The sequence below is a fragment of the Scylla paramamosain genome, chromosome 40 (genome assembly GCF_035594125.1).
Source record: "Scylla paramamosain isolate STU-SP2022 chromosome 40, ASM3559412v1, whole genome shotgun sequence".
NCBI classification, from domain to species: Eukaryota; Metazoa; Arthropoda; class Malacostraca; order Decapoda; family Portunidae; genus Scylla; species Scylla paramamosain.
The window spans coordinates 2712501-2720000 of NC_087190.1; positions in this window are offsets into that span (position 1 = coordinate 2712501).

Genomic DNA, 7500 nt, shown 5'->3' on the forward strand with positions numbered 1-7500 from the left:
CCGACTTGATAAACTCTACATGCGCAATCACACACACACACACACACACACACACACACACACACACACACACACACACACACACACACACACGTTAATTACAAAGAAGGTGACACAGGTGAAGATAGGAATGGTTACAAAAACACAGATAAATACAGGCCAACACACACACACACACACACACACACACACACACACACACAGAGAGAGAGAGAGAGAGAGAGAGAGAGAGAGAGAGAGAGAGAGAGAGAGAGAGAGAGAGAGAGAGAGAGAGAGAGAGAGAGAGAGAGAGAGAGAATCAGAGGCTTTCAGAATGACAAAAGAACAAGAAAACTTTGAGAAATAGAGGAACACTAAATGAAAATACAGAGAATTAAATAATAAAAGAAGAAAGGAAGAAAAAGAAAACAAGGAAGAAAAAAGAGGATAAAGATGGATAAGGAGAAGAAAAATGAAGACGAATTAGAGTAGATAAGGAATAAAAGAAAAGGAAGGAAATGGAAGGAAGAAAGGGAGAAAAGAAAGAAAATACGACGAGAGGTTTAGAGAAGAGGAAAAAAGAGAAAATTAACAAGGAAGAAAAGAAAAAAGGAATAATAATAATAATAATAATAATAATAATAATAATAATAATAATAATAAAAATAATAATAATAATAATAAAAACGGAGTAGATAAATCGAGGGAGAAAGGAAGAAAGAAGGAAGAAGAAAATAACAAGAAATTAGGAAAAGAAGTGAAGAGAAGAGAAATCAAAGAAGGAAGGAAAGAAGGAAGTAAAGAATAACAACAATAAACAAAAAAAAAGAACACAAACAAATACAAAAGGAAGAAAAGACGGAGAGAAAGGAAAGGAGGAAGGAGAGAAAAGAAAGAAAGAAGGAAGAAGAGAAGGAGGAAGTAACTAAAGAGAAAACGAAGAGTGGTCAGGAAGGACAAGAAAAAAAAGGAAAAATGAGAAGAGGACGCTTGGGAAAGGAGGTCTAGGAGGAGGAGGAGGAGGAGGAGGAGGAGGAGGAGGAGGAGGAGGAGGAGGAGGAGGAGGAGGAGGAGGAGGAGGAGGAGGAGTTACTCTGATGACCCGGCCGTAAAAACTAGCAAATCTTGTGACCTTTTGGGAGGAGAGAGGGGGGGTGGGGTTAGTCTTCCTCCTCCTCCTCCTCCTCCCCCTCCTCCTACTCCTCCTCCTCCTCCTCCTCTTCTCCCTCGTGGCTCCCTTCCTCTTGGTAGAAAGGATGTATCTACGCAGCAGTTCTCCTTTTTCTTCTTTATCATCTTTTCTTTTTATATATTTTCTTTATTTTAATGTTTTCTTTCATTATTGTTTTCGTTTTGATTTTTTTTATTTATTTATTTATTTTTCTAAGTGGAATATTTTTCTTTATTTAGTTATTTTGTTTTCTTTTTTCTTCTTTTCTGTTTTTTTTCCTACATTTCATTTTTTTTATTTTTTGTCTCCTCTTCGTCCATTCTTGCATTTTTTCTTTATTTTCCTTCATTATCTTCTTTTACTTCTTTCGTTCCTTTATTTACACCCTCATCTTCTCCACCTAATATCTTCTCCTTCTGTATTATTATCTGTTCTTCTTCTTCTTCTTCCTTTTCCTCTATCTATTTTCTTATCGTTATCATAATCTTCTTTCTCCACCTCCTTCATAATCTTCCTTCTCATACATTTGCTTCTTTCATCTCTTCTTCTTCTTCTTCTTCTTCTTCTTCTTCTTCTTCTTCTTCTCCTTCTCCTTCCTATGTCTATTTTCATCATTTCCTTCTTTCATTTCTATTATCATCTTATTTCTATTACCTTCATCTCCCTTATCTTATCTTACCATCTTCTTCATCTTTCTCCTTCCCCTTCTTCTTCTTCTTCTTCTTCTTCTTCTTCTTCTTCCATTTCCATTATTACCTTGATTTTACTTCTCTTCTTCCTATCTACATTCTTATTCTTCCTCCATCTCCTCTCTCCTTCCTGCCTTCTTCTACTTACATGTGAATTATCATCTTATTCCTCTTTCTCCTCTTCTTACACTTCTTCATCCCCTCTTCCTCTCCTTCCTCTTCCTTCAATCTTCTTCCTCCTCATCCTAATTACATCTTCAGTATCATCCGATTTCCTCCTCCTCCTCCTCTTCATCCCCATCTCCTCTTCTTCTTATACTCCTCCTCCTCCTCCTCCTCCTCTTCCTCCTCTTCCTCCTTGCAGTCCTTATTCTCTACAGCTTTCTTTCGCCTCCGGGCAGGGCAGGGTGGAGACAGGGCGGGGCGTGGGGAGAGGGGAGGGGAAGGACGGAGAAGGAAGGAAGGTGGGAGGGAAGGAAGGAGAGAGGAGGAGGAGGAGGAGGGGGAGATGTTGTGGAAGAGAGATCGAAAACATTTAGGAGGAGGAGGAGGAGGAGGAGGAGGAGGAGAAGGTGGTGATGGTTCAGTGAGAAGGGAAGGATGTGAAGAAGGAATACGAATAAACGAGGAAGAGGGAAAATAAGAGAAAGAAGAACAAAAAGCAACAAACACAAACACAAACAAGAGACAAAAAAAAAAAAAGAGAGAAAAGGTACAAAATAAAACTTGGAAACGAAAAAGAAGGTGAAAGGAAATCAAGAAAATATAAAACGAAAACGAACAAATCTCATAAGAAAGAAAGAAAGAAGAAAACAAGAATAAGAAAATAAGAATAAGAAGGAGGTGATTTGAAGGAGAACGGGAGAGGAAGGAGAGAGCGAAGAAGGAGGAGGAGGAGGAGGAGGAGGAGGATTAAATTTTGATAGAAGAGGATTATGCTGAGAGAGAGAGAGAGAGAGAGAGAGAGAGAGAGAGAGAGAGAGAGAGAGAGAGAGAGAGAGAGAGAGAGAGAGAGAGAGAGAGAGAGAGAGAGAGAGAGAGAGACAGAATGAAAAATAAAGAAATGGATGTAGGAATAAAGAAAACATAAAGATGAAAGAAAAGGATAAGAGAAAAAAACAAGAAAGAATGAATAGACGAAGGAAGGGATGAAGGAATAGGGGAAGGAGAATGATGGAAAGGAAAAAACGAAGAAAAACAAAAAGGAAAGGGATGGAGAGAATGGAGGAAAAGGCAGAGGAAGATATAAAGAAAGGAAGAAAGAGGAAGAAGCGAAGAAATAAAGAAAATGGAATGAGTAAAGGAAGGAACGAAGGAAGGAAGGAAGAGAAAGAAAAAAAAGAAAGGAAAGAAAGAATGCATGGATGGATGGAAGGAAAGAAAGTCGGAAAAATAAACAAATAAATAAAGAAAAATAAGACAGGGAGGATAGATGAAAGGAATAAAGAAAAGGAGATAGAAGAAAAGAAGAAAATAAAGAAATAAAATAAAAAAAGGAAAGAAGGAAACTAAGAAAGAAATAGAACGAAAGAAAAAGAACGAAGGAAAAAAACATAGGTACACAAAAATAAGGGAGAGGAAGGAGAGAAAGGAGTAAAGATGGCGTAGGTAGACACACAGGTGAGTAATTAGCTTACCTTTCCATCGCGCACTTGTAAAAAAATAATCAAGTTTGAAAAAAAAAGAAAAAAAATAGCAAAACGTTTTCATAATTTTCTTTCATTCATTTTCTTCTCCTTTTCTTTCTTTTCTTTTATTTAATTTCCACCTTTCCTTCTTCCTTTCTTTTCTTTGCTTTATTTTTCTTGCTATTGTTTTGCTCCTCCTCCTCCTCCTCCTCCTCCTCCTCCTCCTCCTCCTCCTCCTCCTCCTCCTCCTCCTCCTCCTCCTCTTCCTCCTCCTCCTCCTCCTCCTCTCTTTACCTTTATTTACGTTAGTTATTTTCCTATTAAAAAAAATTTTATGAGCAATCAGTTGTTGTTTTAAGACAGCCATAAATACGAGTAACTCTCTCTCTCTCTCTCTCTCTCTCTCTCTCTCTCTCTCTCTCTCTCTCTCTCTCTCTCTCTCTCAAGGAAAAAATGAATGTGTTTTTTTCTTTGCCTATCTTCTCTCCGTCATTTTTTTTTCTCCTCCTATTCCGGTCTTCCATCTCTCCATCTCCTCCTCCTCCTCCCATATCTCCCTCCTCCTCTTCCTCCTCCTCCTCCACTTTCACCAAGATCATGTTTAGTCCCATTCAACTTTTTCTCTCCATACCCTCCTCCACCTCCTCCTCCTTCTCCTCCTCCTCTTCTTCTTCTTCTTCCCCTTTCTTCTCCCCTCCCCCTTTCTCCTCTCAGAAAACCCCTCCCTTCTTCCTTCTACATTTTACGTCCCCGATCTCTCTCTCTGTGTCCCCCTCCTCCTCCTCCCCCTCCTCCTCTTCTCAATTTCTTCCTCCTCCATAATTTTCATGAAGCCAATTATAGAGTGAGATTAATTGAGTTAGATACGATAATAGCTGTCAAATTTAAGTAGTAGTAGTAGTAGTAGTAGTAGTAGTAGTAGTAGTAGTAGTAGTAGTAGTAGTAGTAGTAGTAGTGGTAAATGTAACTACTGTTTATCATTTCTATAACTACTACTACTACTACTACTACTACTACTACTACTACAGTTACTAGACCACTACCACTGACGACAATAATAACAACAACAACAACAATAACAATCATAATAATACCACCACAACCACCACCACCACTACCACAAGCCTCCCACACCTGCACAGTTCCCACGCCCCACCTGCCGCTAATTAGTCCGTGGCACACCTTGGCGGCCCCGCGGAGTGTTACCTCACGGCGCGAGGTCGTGTCTTTCTAATTAGTCTGTGTCTTACCTGTGTTTGCTCTGCTGTTGTTGTTGTTGTTGTTGTTGTTGTTGTTGTTGTTGTTGTGGTGGTGGTGGTTGTGGTTATTTTTTCCTTTCCTTCCATTGTTATTCTTTAAATTGCAACTCTTTTTTTATATTTCTAGTAGTAGTAGTAGTAGTAGTAGTAGTAGTAGTAGTAGTAGAAGTAATTGTAGTAGTAGTAGTAGTAGTAGTTGCTGTTGTTCTAGCATTAGTAATCTTAGTAGCAATAGTTAAAGTAGTAGCAGTAGAGGTGCTAGTAGTAGTAGTAGTAGTAGTAGTAGTAGTAGTAGTAGTAGTAGTAGTAGTAGTAGTAGTAGTGGTAGTAGTAGTAGTAGTAGTGGTAGTAGTAGTGGTAGTAGTAGTAGTGGTAGTAGTAGTAGTAGTAGTAGTAGTAGTATTAGTAGTAGTAGTAGTAGTAGTAGTAGTGGTACTGGTGGTGGTGGTGGTGGTGGTGGTGGTGGTAGTGGTGGTGGTGATAGTAGTAGTAGTAGTAGTAGTAGTAGTAGTAGTAGTAGTAGTAGTAGTAGTAGTAGTGGTACTGGTGGTGGTGGTGGTGGTGATAGTAGTAGTAGTAGTAGTAGTAGTAGTAGTAGTAGTAGGAGGAGGAGGAGGAGGAGGAGGAGGAGGAGGAGGAGGAGGAGGAGGAGGAGGAGGAGGAGGATCACCACCATCACCATTGTAATCATTACTGCCATCACATCTTCAAATAATAATAATAATAAAAAAAAAGAAAATTCTAAGAAGGAAAGTATGCATTTTTCCCTTCAATATTTCCAGTATATCCTCTCTCTCTCTCTCTCTCTCTCTCTCTCTCTCTCTCTCTCTCTCTCTCTCTCTCTCTCTCTCTCTCTCTCTCTCTCTCAACAAGAAAATCGCCACTTTTCCAGGTGACTCCATCAATTTCCACCTGTCACTCGCCACCTGAGCAAGGCCTGTGATTGGTCCGCGGGGCAGCCAGTCAACCAATAGAAAGACCAGATTTATATTTAATGTAGATTCCCTCCCCCCTTATATATATATTTTTTTTTGTATATTTACTTATCACTCGCAATACTTTCTTTGGAATATAGCGAGACTTCAACAAGACAACAGTTAGTCTCCACTGCTCGCGGGGAAGAAGACTTAAAGGTAAAAATAATAATGAATAACTTAACTTTTTTATATCCTTCTGCTCTCTCTCTCTCTCTCTCTCTCTCTCTCTCTCTCTCTCTCTCTCTCTCTCTCTCTCTTCTTTACATTCTTCTTCCCTGACGCAGCCTTTTTAAATTCTTCTAGCTGGAAATCTTTGAAGTGAGAGAATAAGGATTATTTAGTGTTTTTTTTTCTTTTCTATCTCTTTATTATTTATCTCAGGTGATGCATAACTCTTACGGGCGCGGGAGAGGCAAAATGTTTAAATAGGAATAAGACAAAGGTGTGTGTGTGTGTGTGTGTGTGTGTGTGTGTGTGTGTGTGTGTGTGTGTGTGTGTGTGTGTGTTGGGTCTTACTTATTACTGTGAGTATTTTTTGAAGTAATTGTGTGGTTAAAATTACGTGCATGAACAGAGAGAGAGAGAGAGAGAGAGAGAGAGAGAGAGAGAGAGAGAGAGAGAGAGAGAGAGAGAGAGAGAGAGAGAGAGAGAGAGAGAGAGAGAGAGAGAGAGATTAAATGATAAGTAACGTTTTGCTTTCGTTTACAAATAAGTTTAAGGAAGGTTTTTCCTTATTTACATATAGAATTTCAATTAAACTGCTGTAAATATATTTCTTTTTATAATTATGAGAAATGTATTAAGTTTATGAATACAGAAAAAAATATATAATAACTTTTCTGCAATTCGAGAGCGAAAAATAAATTAAATGGCTAATAGAGAAAATTTCCATCAGCCATTAGAGAAATAAATAATTTTGCATTAGAGAAAACTTTAAATAAGCAACAGAGAATAATTCAAATAAAAAAAATAAAATAAATAGACAACAGTGAATAAATTAAATAGCCAACAGAAAAAAATAGAAAAAAATTGCATAGACATCAGAAAAAAAAAGTTTAAACAGACATTAGAAAAAAAGTTTAAATAGGCATTACAGATACATTCAAATATTCATAGGAGAAAATGTTCTATTATTTGGAATTTCTGGCTCATTTGTGACTCGCTGGATAACTAAAACAATTCACGCTTAACTTTGAGAAAAATGATGAACAATGATGAAAAACTTTTAATACACAGGAAAATGAAAAAAAAATAAGAGAAAGGCCAAATATTATCAATCTTGTTTCAATATTAACTTAAATGACGAGTACAGATAATGTCATAATGATAAAAAAATAAATAAATAAATAAATGTATATACACTAAGGAAAGTGAGGAAAGAATTTTGAGTTACCAAAAAAAAAAAAGGTAAATTAGAAGTTTTACCGTGAAAAAATAAATAAAAATACCAAAGCAAAACAACGAATTAAAATTTGAACGAAGCGTAAAGACACGGAAATAGACGAGAAGAAAAAAAAGAAGAAAAAGAAGAAGAAGACGAAGAAGAAGACGAAGACGAAGAAGAAGAAGAAAATAAGAAAAGAATATGAAGAAGAACTAGAAGAACAAGAACAAGAACAAGATAATGAAGAACAACAAAGTAATGATACTGATAATGAAGAACAAGAATACACAAAAGAAACTAAAAAAAACAACGATAGCAACAAGAAAACTACGAAAACAAGAAGAGCAAGAACAAAAACGAGACGAGAACAGGTGCAAAGAGAAAGAGAACTAGGTGGTGGTGGTGGTGGTGGT